Source organism: Aythya ferina (assembly GCF_964211825.1).
Source record: "Aythya ferina genome assembly, chromosome: 3".
Classification (NCBI taxonomy): Eukaryota; Metazoa; Chordata; class Aves; order Anseriformes; family Anatidae; genus Aythya; species Aythya ferina.
This window is the reverse complement of record NC_140298.1, coordinates 41,162,797-41,176,868: the sequence shown is the minus strand read 5'-3', so window position 1 is coordinate 41,176,868 and position 14,072 is coordinate 41,162,797. Positions and strand designations below refer to the sequence as shown.

Genomic DNA, 14,072 nt, shown 5'->3' with positions numbered 1-14,072 from the left:
TCACAGCTGTTACTTCAGCTGTGATGTGGGAATATTCTGCAAAAGGAAAGGAATCCTCACAAGCTGAAGTTCAGTTCCCCATATTCCTCCATCAGTGGCTTGTAGCCATAGCTTACACGTATGTGGAGGGGCCTGAGTTTCTCCCGCTGAGCTCAGGGAGCTGCAGAAAGCCCAGGCTTGTATGGATACATACCTTATATGTGTTTTATGCTGCTAAGTAAGCATGAAGCTCAGCTGTGCATGCGGACCTTTGTAGGACAGACATGGGGTGGCAGTCAGTGTACTTTACTTTTGGGGCTCGCGTTGTCTGGTTTGCATGGTGTAGGGGGGATGCTTTGTTTCTCAGGGGGAACACAAGCAATCTGTATTCCCACACACCAGTTCATCTCCTCTTCCTAACCCTGACATCTTCAGAGCAGTAGCATCTGTCACACAGGGAGTTCTGCAGGTACAGGCCTGTGACTCCCTGCTAGTGGTGTTTACACACCTTTCTCATCCCCTGTGGAAGTGGCTATGTCATCTTTGGAGACCTGATGTTCTGGAAATAGAGTGTCAAAATCGTGTAGCACGGTGAGATTTCACACACACAGAGTTAAGAGATTTCAAAACATGTACTTTCACAAGCAGCAGGGCTTGACAGCCCTGTGGTTCTGTCTAATATAAATGCACAAAGCTGTGGTTAGACCTTACAAGGAGCTTTTCTCTCTTTAGAAGACTATTTACCACAGTGCTTGTTTTCACAAAAATAACAAAACAAACAAACAAACAGCAATAACAAGGACAACAACAACAAAAACAGAAATTTAATAGCTGAGAGATGTGGGCCTTTGAGTGGGACTCAGCTCCAGATGCACAGAGCCGGGGGTGCATACACCCCATTTTATCTGGTGTATCTACAAGGAAGCTGAATGTTTACCTATGAGCTATCACTGATCTCAGCAATCAGATGCAACCAGTATGATCCCTAACCTCACTGACCACCTATATATAGGTGGTTGAATGCCTTGTGTCATTGGTGTGAAGAATGGTAGATAGGAAATAGCTCGTGGGGCCGAGCACAGACCTGCTCCCACCCTTTAAATATGGGTGAAATTAGTCAGAGGGCTGTAATGCTTTTAGGAAGGGGTTCAGTAGGATTATATGAATGTACACATGTAACACTATTTTCTTAGGAAGCTAGAAGTTGTGTAATTGATCCCTTTTGTTTTGCTTCTGATGCCTTCAGGTATGTTTGGGTCTTATATTCAAGTTTTTCTCATTACCACATGAGGTAAAATGTAGATTCCTGTAAAGCTATAAAGACAAAACCCCAATACTGTTCTTGCTTCTAGAAGTCGAAGCTGGTAAAACAAAACAAAACAAAACACCGACCAAAAAGCACCAACCATGTAAGCCTTGTTGTAAAATACTGAGTTGGCAAAGCTGTTGCTGTTTTCCAGCTATATACCAGGATATATAGCGCATGCTCCCATAGCAAGCAACAGTGTTCAGCTTCCAGAGTGCACCCAAGCTTCCCTTATAAACTCAGCAACCACAGCAAAAAGGCAGATTGAAAGAATCCCCTAATGAGTGAATATATCCAGGGCCTTTTGTTCCCCACCTGCTGTTCTGACAAACACATGAGTTATTTTGCCATCAGGTATCCCTATGTGTGTCCAAATTACAAGCGAGAATGAGAGAGAAAAAGCATTTCTCTACTCATAAATTACCAGCAGATTTAGGAATGCCATATGGAGTGTGTGTGGATTATTAGGCACATCTTTAATTCTTTTGTCAACCTCTATTATGAGGTAGTTTCATTTTGATGCCAATTAAAAAATAATTTTTCACCTTCCTATGCTCGTGTTTCATCATACGTATTTTTAAAGTGTTGCTTGCTCCTGGCCCCTAGAACAATACAAAAGCCTTTAACCATCTGAACTGAACTACTGTGGTCTTTCTTGTCAAAAAGAGCTCCTGGATTTATTTCTGTGTACATTGACGCTATAAAATGTTTCTCTCTTCTGCAGGCAATGAGCTATAATAATCAAGTTTCATTGTCATTTCAACCTTTGTTCTAAAACATTATGATGTGTAGAAAATTGATTAACTGGAATTTAGTATATACAACAAAAGGAAACTTTGTTGAAACCCAGAGGGCCATTTCTGCTCATTTGATAAATGTATTAGTTTCTTTGGTTTCCTGAATTACCAGGTAAAGGGCAACATTTTCCAGATCTAACTAATTTCACTGAAACATATGAAAGACAAATACCAGAAGTAAAATCTAACGTATTCTTCCCAGGGGCCTTAAAAAAAAAAAAAAAAAAAAAAAAAAAAACACAAAAAAAAACACCACCCCAAATTCTTTATTTAGGAAAGCTAAAGTAAGAGTGCAAAATTAAATGGATGATTCATGTGAGATATGTGAACTGAACGACACATCAAGCTGTTGTACCAGCTGAAATGGCCTGGGTTTCCTCAGCACCAGTACAGAAAAGAAACAAGAGGTGAAAAGAATACATTGCTGTTTTATTCCAGCCAGGCAAGCGTCACCATATCTCAGGCTCGCAACAAACCAGACCTGCTCCAGAGAGCTCTCTGTGCAAGGGTGAGTGCCTTTAGCCTCAGCAACAAGTTTGGCCTCCTTTGTCTCCCCAGAGCATGGAAGGGCTGGGGGCTGGACAGGGCCCATGGGAGGAGGAGGATGCTCAGCACTGGGGGCCCTGGGAAGCCTTTGCTCCTTCCTGCTTCCACAGCTGTGCAGTCAGATGATGCTCCTCCATAAGCCTCTTCCCTCCCTCTGCCACTTGCCTGGAAGTGGAGCATGGCAGGAGGCCACCTTCCTGCCCAAAGGCAGTTCGTGGCTTTGCAGACTTGTGGTCACACATAAAGGGACCTGTGGCCAGGTAGTGCGTGGGAGGGAAATGATTGCAACCAGTGGAAATATTAGTTATCAATTCACTGACATGATCGTGCCATGCTTCTTACTGAAGGCAATTAAGACGAAATCATAATCTTCTGTCTGACGTGGCTAAATCAGAGCTACGTAAACACAGTAAAAATTATAGCGTATGTTGATGCTTTTTTGAGAAACAGTAATTTAAGCAAATGTAAATGCTCCCAGCTGGGCAAATGAGAATCCTTGATTTAATCTTCCATAGGAAATGTCAGCCACCACCTCCCAGGGCACAAAAGACCCCCCTCCCACCAATGTCTGTCACATTTATTTCAGTCCAGACAAAATAGCTCCTAGGTGTTGCGGGAAGAAGCAATGGCGTCTGAGTGCCTCCTAGAGAACACTCGAACCCTGGGCGTATTTCATTTTGTGCTGGAGTTGAATTTGATGTGATAGGTCTGGAAAAATACAGAGCTGACAGTCTATGTACACAACCAGGTTTTTAGTCCACACGGGTAATGAGACCCAAGCACCCAGCCACTTTTTTTCATGCCTCTGTCAATTTAAAGTGCATTTTTAAATGAACAGTGGGGTTATTTGGGTCTATTAATTACAGTAATTGTTTCCTGCGTGGAAACCACATGTATGAGATGTGAAAGGCGTGTGTGTGTGAGAGGGAACGCCGGCGTGTGTGAGACTGGTGCAGTTCCCCTTTGAAGATTTTTTTCTTATCCCTAGAGAGGGAGCTTGTAATGAGCAACAACATTTACACTGAAGACTTCAATGCTCCTTGTTGCCCCATCGTTGCCTTGCCTTTCACGTGGAGATTAAAGCCAGTGGTTGAAGCTGCTCCTCCTTTTCCCATGTGGCCGATATAAATTCTACATCAAATGGAAAGGAGGAAGGGCAGGTTTGGCTGTCAGCAAAAAATGAAGGAGAGGTCTGACAGCAGCAGGAGCAGGGGCTCAGTCCTCATTAATCTGGAGGGCATCAGAAGAGTAAAAATAAAACCAGAGGAAGATGCCTACTGTGCCCTTTAAACAAAGAGTCCATGACTGGCATAATAAGAAGAGCAGCATTGATAAGTGCACGGGAAAATGCTGTTCATAAAGCTTTCCTACTGGCATATGTGATGGGAAACTCATGCAGATTTTGATAGTTTATATAAAACTTGAATGCTGTGGTTTGTGCATTATGGAAGTACAATAATGATTCTGTAGTTAAATTTCTAACCTGTTTTCTATTACAAGTCTCTGCCTTTTAACTTTCACGAGAAAGCCTTCTTTCTGCCTGATTATTGTATTCTTTGTAGCACAGAATGATGCCAGAGGAAAGTTGTTTGGGGAAAGTTTGGGATTAATCTGCAACTTTGCAGAACTTTTTTCCCCTTTTACATCTCCTTTAGCTGCAATGCTGTATCTCAAACGTGGCCCAGCCCGTGTGCTTTCCTGCCCTTTGCCCTGTGGAACAGCCGGGTTTGGAAGGAAGAGGGGAGGGATGGAAAAATGTTCAGCAATACATCCTGAGAGAGGGCAGCCAGACAGCACGGCTTTATTGAATTAGGGAAAAGCTATGCTGGGAAGAGAGACAGTAGATCTCCTGAGATAGGTAAGATAGCAAGCCCTTGAGCTGTGTAGATAGTTTGTGTGTTGAAGTCAAGGCATGGACATAATTCATCCCTCAAAGGCACTAGGGTTCATAGTTTGTCATTCTTTCAGCTTGGTTTTGGAAGCATTTACATATTCTCAGTTGTGGTTTTTTTATTTTTTTATTTTTTTTTTTTAGTCCTGAGGTCCTGTTCACTGCTTCTCCTTGCAGAAGATAAGTAGCAGAAGTATAAAAGCAAGAGGCACACAAAGGCAGTGCAGGGTTTCTGCCTGTACCTGGTCTGGGATAGTTCCTGCGCTTAAATGCAGTGAAACTCACTCTCGACACAGCTGGCACGATAAATGTCAGGAATCAGCACATTAGCTACTCTAATTAATGCTGTTTTCCCTTCATTCTTTCCCTTCTTTCCAGAGAAAATGTTTGTAGGTAAGAACACTGCTCCTTTTACACCTTCTCACCTCATCCGAAGAAATATGTAAAGGCTTCAAGGTTCAAAGACAAAGCAATAAAATAAAACTCTCTTTGTTAGTTGAGCTAGAAATTTGAGCCACCAGAGAAGATTATTAGAAAAGATTTAGGCTAGGGTAAACTCTGCTGCTATTCAAACACGGAGGAATGGAGAGGTTGAGGTCCTGTTGCACAGAGAAACCAGGCTGCATATTAGAGAAGACTTAGGTTAGCAGTGAGACCCAATCAAGAGGAAATCACAACCTTTTTTTTTTTTTTTTTTTTCTCTCAAAACCCCTCTTGCTACTGAGTGCTGTTTATTAACTCATTAGTTAAAATATTTCAGGCTTTTGCTAGAGTCCAAATACACTGATGATTAAGTCTCTGCTACTTTGGATGAATAGGTGCATCCTTTGAAGCCACTCCTTTAGTACCAGGTGTCATAATGTCAAATGAGCACTACATCGCCAGCTGGGAGAAATGAAAAAATATCTGGGCTTAATCCCAGAGCTAGTGGCTTTCTCCTCAGATATTTATGCAGCCATACAAAACATTTTGTTAGGAGGTGAAATTTGTGGTTCTGCCCAGTGCTTGTTCAGTGAAGTTGATGGCAATCTTCAATCTGTTTCACTCTATTGTTTGTGCATTACTCGATGGGATGGATTTCTTGTAGCAAAGCCAGAACAGAAGAACAAATATTCTCCCCTGGGCTTGGTCATCAGTATAAGAAGACTGCCAGAGTGTTAGCTGAGCTGTTCTTTGTGATGTGAGTATTCCACAGGAGAAATAACTCTGACAGATGCTCTCACATTAGAACAAATCAGGAGTGCCTTCACTGATACACAAAAGAGTAAAGTTCTTGTGAGCTCATTAAGCACTGGGTAGTGGGAAAGGCAAGGCAGAGAGTGATTAATTTGATAGGGAATCCATGATTAGTCTTACCAGGTGTTCTGGTGAAAGTGACAGTGAAAGATAAAAAAAAAAAATGCTCTTCCTAGAAGCTTCATTTATTTTGCAATACTGCATATCATGAAGTATTTTTTTCAATGATTAAGTACTGTACCTAAGTCTTAATATAATAAGATATAATTAAAATGAAATAGTTGAACTAATTCTCCTAAAAGAGTAATTTAAAATAGTGTCTTCAAACAAATGCATGAATACAATAGTCTTCCTAAGGGAACTGCATCAGCCTCATTGCTTGCAATGTTTGCAAATTTGCTTTGCAAATGTTTTTATTTGCTTTATTAACAAAGAAAAAACAAACTTCAGTATAGGTTATTTTATATTTAGGCATGATTAAAGGCTCTCACAGTATCAGGGGATATTAATGGGCAATTATATCTTGAGTTTAAAATGGATTGATTATTCTTCTCAAAGAGAACTCCATAGCACAGACAACATTGCACAGAAATAACATGTCAGTAATATCACACTACTGTACAGATTTTAAAGATAAATTTCCATCTGGCAAGCAGACATACAGGAAGGAACTGTTGTTAATGTGGCTTTCACACAGACCAAGTTCATAAGGGATAGAACACGGCTTGAAGATTCATTTCTACTTCTCACAGTTGGTAAATGTAAATATGCTTTAGATGTTTCATAAAGAAATCGAACACAAACAAATGATATGTAAAAAGCTGAGTTTCCTCTCTTGTTCCACTGTAGGTTTGAACTGTTCAGACAGCTTTCCCAGAGAACAAGAGCCAAAGAGAAAAACAAAAGGAATTCCAAAAACAACTTCTACAAACCAAGAAGAGAATGCTCTGTAAATATTAATACTTCACTGAAAACTTCAGTGTGCTCAACAAACATCAGTTACTTTAACCCCAGTCAGGGAAGATAAATAGTAAAAACAAATAGTAAAACAAGTAGTGAAAAACAAACCAGAAGGCAGGAAGAGAGCCTATCAAAATGACACTGCTGCTGACTTCATGGGTCTTTGGGGAAGGTCCCCTCTGGACTGTGGCAGGGTGCAGGAAAGAGCCTGAATCTCTTCTGTTCTTCCACAAAAATAGTAACCTAGCATTATATGAGGTAAGATAATGGTATAACACATAGGTGCTCACCGTAAACCAGTGTGTAAAAGTGAGTTTCACTACTTGCCTAGTGTACATGCCATTGATAAACATGAATAATGATACTCTCTGTTACTGCAGTACCATTTGTCATGAAGTATTCAAGGACTGTTTATAAAAGATGCACAGCATATTTTAGAAGGAAAAAAAAAAGTAATCAGACAAAAGACATATGGTATTTTTAGCAAATGTGCTGTAATCTGAAGTTGTTTTTGCTGATGGGATTGAAGCTAAGAGTAACTGCTACTAGTAAAAGACGCAAATATTAAATATAGTAGAAGTAATGGATAGGGCTGATTAAAAGTTATTATTTCTAACTGGAGTTATAGCTGTTTTTAGTTTATTCTAGGCTGAAATGAAGAACCAGTGTCAGAATTTTCTTTAGAAAAAAAATAATAATATGTTCAGCTGTATTGACTTTTTCCATTCTGATGAAATCAATATGTTAATGTAAAATGTTTTGACCTTATCTATCCCTCTTTAGAAAAGGAAGGAAGGTTTATGTACTCATACTGTTTATGTCACTGATTTTATGACACTTCAGTTTTATGGATTAAAGAATAGGCTTGACTGACACATGCTTATCCATAAGGAAGCACACAACTACCAGTTCGTAGACACTAATCCACCTTGTCTTCGAAGGCCACCTGCATTAAGAATGTTTTCAGATTTCTAATGAGATTTCTTGAGATCTAACATTTTAAGAAAACAGGTTTTGTAGCCTTTACCGTTAATAGGAGTTACATTAATGTATCTGGGGAAGAGTGTGCCTTGTGGATATTTTCTTATTTCTATTCAGTATTTCTGCTCCAATGTCTACTGTGGATTTGTTCTCCATTTTGGAGAAAGCTGATTTATATGCTAATGGTCTCACTGTGGTTCACTGAAATGAAAACTTGTTTTAAAAGGGAACAATACTGTAACTCTACCTGGTAAGTGTGGGTGACAGCTGTTGGCAGTTCATAGTTGGAACTACTATTTTAACAATTGTTTCTCTTCTTTTCTTGAATCAGTGATGGAGTGTTACCATTAGGGCATTTTATGTAGAAGCACCTACTTCTTTTAAGAGAAACAGACTTGCAGTGCGGAGCTTGGAGATGAGGCACCTGTTAGTTATTTGCTCAATCAGTAGCAAATTGGGATCTGAATTCTAAAAAATTCCCCCTTTCAGCTGCAACAGTTCTTCAGGAAATGGGATTACACTGAATTTAGAAATGCTGACTGTTTAAAACTGGTGCAAAAATGAAATAGATGTGTCAGCCTGTGGCAGGGGAACAGCTCAGTGCTCTGGGGAAACAGGATCTTGTGCTGCTGGATCGTGTACTTGAGCCCACTCCAGCTCTGACTCTGAAAATAGCTGCTCTCTGATAGTTTCTTGCCTGTTGATGTGGAATGAAGTCTATGCCCTAAATGACAACTCTTCATCATAAAACTTACCTGTGCTGTGGGAATTAACAAACCCTTAAAGGTCAAATCTAAAGTTGGGCTTGGCACCTGTTCTCATGGTACTTTTGGCACTGGGGATGACCTTATTTAGGTCTTTTAGACTTGGGGAATCCCTTTGTCCATCACATTCAGGCACTCAGTTTTGTGTAGGCAGGGGCAGGTTGAAGAACTGCTGGAGAACATTTGGGGAAGGCACACAATGTCTTATGTGCAAATGGCCTTTGGCTGAAGGACAATGATAGAACAAAGCTGTTTATAGGGAGGCAGGGAAGGAGGGAGGAAGACATTTGCAGAATAGCTTGAATGCAGTTCAGATGTTTGCACAAATGGAGGGGAAAAAAAAAAAAAAAAGGAGTTAGGAGCAGCCGAAGCTAGACGAGCTAGAAAACTTATCTCTAGTTGAGCAATAGGCTTCTAAATGAAGAGGAGGAACAGTCAGGGCTTGTTTCCTCTGCTTCAAACAAGGTAGGGCTGGCTGAGTTGGAAAGGTTATGTGGGGTGGGTAGGTCAGAAAATTCAGCTAACATGTCAATGTGGAGGATGAACAGGTTGGGTATAGGGTGCAGCACTAAGTCAGAAGAAATCTGAATATACATGAATTTGCCTAATTTTAACTAGCCAAATTTTAATATTTTCTCTAAAGACTATTTTTTTTTTTTTTTTTTTTTTTTTTTTTTTTTTTTTTGTCTCCAACAAAATCTCTGGAAAAGCTCTGAGTTAAACAAATTCTAAAAAATAAGGGTCTTAACCATCAGTATTTGTCAGGTTAAATGATTTCTTAGTGCACAATTTTTAGACCCCTTGATTTCTTATGGTCCTGCAAAATAAACTGTGCAATTTGCAATACATTTGTCACTGTAAATCAGTCTTTAATGCTGGGAACAAATATAACATTTCTTAGTGTTGCAGAGTGTGCAGTTAAAATAGCTATCTTGTTTTCATATAGTTAGTGTGCTTTTATTTTTGTTTTCTGCAGCTCTTGAGATACAGGGAAGGTAATGGAATCAGCATGTGTGTGAAACAGAACTGTTTTCTTGGTGTAGAAATGAAGATTATTTGCAATGTATTTTGGTAAAGCAAGATCTCCAAATTTTCTCTTTATTGCTACCTCCTTCAGCATTGTATTTTAGGGCTTAATGAGTGTTTAATGCTACCTGTTCTAATTGCAGTAGGCTTTATCTGAAATGTGCAGTAGGGTGGTATTAATGTTAATATGTCACAGAATCACAGAATTGTAGAGGCTGGAAGGGACCTCAAGAGATCATTGGATCCAACCCCCTGCTGAAGAAGGTTGCCCAGGTAGGTGTCCAGACGGGCCTTAAATATCTCCACAGTAGGAGACTCCACAACCTCCCTGGGCAGCCTGTTCCAGTGCACCATCACCCTCACCATGAAGAAGTTCTTTTGCGTGTTGGTGCAGAACTTCCTGTGATCCATTTTGTGGCCATTGCACCTTGTCCCCACGAACCACTGAAAAGAGGTTGGTCAAATACCTCCGTCTCCCACAGTTGAGATATTTGTAAACGTTGATAAGATAACCTGTCAGTCTTCTCTTCTCAAGGCTGAACAGACCCAGGTCTCTCAGCCTTTCCTCATAGGGAAGATGCTCCAGGCCCCATATAATTTTTGTTGCGCTCCACTGGACTCTTTCCAAGAGAAATGTCCTATGAATATGTAATGTTAATACATTATGCAAAACCAAATACCAAGTGGTGCTCAGCAAGCAGTGTTAGCATTCAGTAATTAAACAACACAAAGAAAAGGACTTCTTCACTTCTAATACTGTGGTCTAGTATTGGGCCCTGACGTGCCAGGCTTGCAAATGTCTGTGCAACAAACTGTGTGGTGACATGGCTGAGACTGGTAAATGCTAGGAAAATTAAATGTCTGCAAGCAGAAGAACTGGTGGTTATTTATTTGGAAGTCTTGGACATGGGGAATTATTTGATTTAGGGAATAGTTTTTGTAATATTTGATTACCTCTGAATATCCCTTGGCTCCATAGGAAATATCTTAATTAATACCATTTTCTTGATTAGCTGATTCCTAATTAAATTTAGTGTACCATGTATGTTCATTTCATTTGATTTAATTTTGTAATAATTTTTAGGCTATGTCTCACATGTCAATTAGCCTTGAAAACTGGAACGTGATGCAATATATATATATAATATATATATATATATTTTATATATATATATATATATATATATATATATATATATAAAAGAAAAAAAGAGTTAAGCTCACTATGGGCTTCAATCCATGACAGGTTGAGGAATATCTTTTTTGTCAGTAGAAGAACATTCTGAGCTCTTGCAGAACTATACCTGACCCACGCGTGGAGGGTGGTGGTGGGGAAAGTTGAAAACTGGTGAGGAAGAGGAGAAGACTTTGGGCATTGAAAGGATTTAACTGTATTGGAATTAGCTATAGATCATTCAACTAGACTGAAACAAAATTAATTATAAAACTTTTGTTTTGAAGAAGCTGAGCCAGAAAAAGCACAATGCTGCCAAATAATATTTAATAATTGTATTCAAAAATTAGAAAAAGAAACCTTTGGGACTCTCAGTAGATCATTGAAACCAACTGCTCTTTTGATGAAGTATGTGTATTTCTCAGATTAAATTACAAGGGCTGTCTCGTGTTCTCCAGAGATTCTGTAAACCCATATCACATTATTTTAGTAAAAGCAAAATAAAAAGAATTAATTGGTGATCACAGACTTTCTATGAAAGGGCAGAGAAGAGCTTTAATGAGAAGTTACTCAAATGCTCGGCTGCTTTTCCCCAGCCTGAGCCTCATGCTTTCTATGGCACAGGGAAAAACTACTTTTCTTGAACAATTTCTTATTTCCTGGCCCTGCTCATGTCTTGTAAGTGATGACGTGTCTTAGAAAATAGAGCAACAGAAATAGAATGATGGTTGAGTGAGTTGGGAAAAACACAAAGAAACCTTTTCAAAAGAGAAAGGGATGTGTTTACCTTTTGCTTTGGCTTCAGCTATGTCTAGACACAGCTTTACATGCTTAATGGTAACCTCAAAGCCCTGGGGAGAGTCATCTCGCTCATTAATGCCCAACATTAATGCCTCCTTGAGGCATTTTCTCCAAGGAGATATTAGGCAGTGCCACCAACACTGCCAGAATTGAGTTTGGCAGGGCCTGGCAGGGGTGATTTTGGCTTCTTGAAAACAAAATTTTACACGCTGTTGCTTCGTTCTGCCAAATTCTTCTAGTCCTGGGACAGGATGTTCACACACAATGCAACTTGCCCTTGAAACTCCGTGGGTGTGTATTCACCGTTAACAAATTTTAGGCCATACTTCAGTGTTTATATTGATTTGATTACTAAAGCTTTCTGAGATGTTTTGCATGGTGAATTCAAATGTGGTCACAAGTGGGAAAAATGTTAATTGGATTGGACAGCTCTGTGTTAGATTTCAGGTGCCCCACAGCTGTGAGCCTTTTTTCTTTTCAACAGTGTTTTAGTCAAGAAGTGGAATTAATGCTGGATTTATCTTAACATTTTTGATTTTTCTGGCTTTGCATGCCCAGTTTGGGACTCCCACTGGGAAATAATTGAAATCCCTCTTGGGAGAGTTTCTGCAGCAAAACTGTTTGCTTTTTGAGCTTCCTTTCTGTTGGGCCCCACTTTAAATTGACAGAGATGTGGCTGGATATGTTGGTCAGTTTTTGAAAGGGTTTTGGGTGACAAAGGAAGACCAAATGGCTGATTTGGAGTGATACCTAGTACGATGATTTTTGTCAAAAGCAAGTATGCCTTAGACTTTTAGGTATTAGATTTATAAACTTTATTTATTTATTTATTTATTTAAAGTCCAGCAGATTTTTTTGTCTTTCATTTGATTAAAACATTTCCTGACAGCACATGCTGTGGAGGGTATGCAGTGTGTGGAACGATTCGGAGGATGGAAAGGTTAACCTGGCACTGCAGGATCTGGGCCTCTTACACTTGTCACAGGAACTGTTCTTACAGGGACTCTTCTCCAAGATGTTTTCTCTGTTTCCCAGCTTTGCAATGCCTACTCCAGATTTTGGTAAAAGAAAAGCCAATGATGACTCTTCTGACTTTCTGAAGTTCAGAATAGGAACTCTCATTAAATTGGGAGTGATTTGGGAGCTTCTCATTGGTATTGGAGCTGTCTATCATGGCAATTGATGATCTTAGAAGCCTTCAAGACAATAACTGCAAAACAAGGTGAAAAGGAGTGGAAATAAAAATTCAGGGTTCAAGCTGATAATTGGTGGTTAACACCTTGTCTGTGAGTACTGTGGTCAGTATTCATGGCTCTATTCTTGTCCAACAGTCTAACCCTTATCTAATATGGTAAAGGCCGCAGAGTTACTGGAGGCAGATGACAAACTATTTCCCTTAATCTGAAATCATTTTTTGCCACAAATTAAATTTAATGAATCAGGAAAACAACAACAATAAAACAACAACAAAACCCACAGCAGAGTAAATCTGAGAATTGAAGAATAAAATGGGGAATCATAAGAAAATGCACAAGCCATATCTTGGTGCTAGAGCTTGCTTTCCAGAGGAGCAACAGTGCTCCCCTAGAGGTGGGGGACCAGGGCTCCTGTTTGGCTTTCTGCCATTGCACAGACAAGGGCAAAGACAACATTTCAAGGATATCTTAAAAAACTATAACTACTCATACAGCCCAGCCATTCTTGCACATCTCAGACTATCCTGGCTCCTAGGAGCAGGCTCAGACACAAAGCAGATCCCAAACGACTTCCTCTAGGGAGCACAGGGCTTGGCTGCCTCCTGCTCCTGCTGCCTCTTGCATGTCCCAACCATGCTCCTCTTGGGTCCTGCTCTACAATCACTATATATCCATCAGTACAAATAAGTCTATTACTGTGGCCATTATAACGGCAATAAAATGGCTATAGAGAGAAAGTAACACCACATCACTGAGGTCTTGCCTTTGAACATGTTCTCAAAGATATAATTAAAACCACCAAATGCTTATTTCAAAGCCAAAGTTTGTAAGTGATGGGTCTGGCATCATGCCTATTGCAGGAAGGCTAATTACACCATAAATTAAACTTTTTTTTTTTTTTTAACCAAACATTATGACCTTTAATAAAATTGTTTTTACAACCAGCTGTCAATAAATCATGCAGGAAAGCTAGTGAGAAATGTTCTGTGAGCACTTCACTTCTGTGAATTTCATTAGCTGCAGTTTATTTGGTTTTGTGAGCTATGATGGTTTTTAAATCTCAAATTAAAAGCTCCAAACCATAAAAACTAATTCAAGAACATTAGCATCTCAGTCTCTGAAAATGAGCCTCTCTAATTTCAGAAATTAGTCAAGATTGTATAACGATCAGGAGGTCATTAAAAAAAAAAAAAAAAAAAAAAAAAAGAATAGTGCTTAGGCAGTGCTTGGTTCAGCTACAGCAGTTCCAGAATAGCTTTTTTTTTGCGTATACCCTTAATGACAGAAAAATGTCTTTGGGTAGATTGATTTGAAAGACTCTTAAACAAGTGGTTTGACTTCTCAGACATCAGTTTTCTGGATTTATTTATTCTCCTATACACATCAGGCCTTTTGAGTTTGTACATGTGCAAGAA

General features: G+C 39.5%; 1 protein-coding gene across 1 annotated transcript in view; it reads left to right on the top strand.

The window, feature by feature from the left end:
• Window positions 1-14,072, top strand: part of BICRAL (BICRA like chromatin remodeling complex associated protein) — a 245,051-nt gene that overhangs the window by 152,918 nt on the left and 78,061 nt on the right. The window contains exon 23 of the mRNA XM_084514469.1: window positions 6,605-6,973. The gene's annotated coding sequence lies outside the window, so the exon portion shown is untranslated. The remainder of the gene's footprint in view (window positions 1-6,604; window positions 6,974-14,072) is intronic.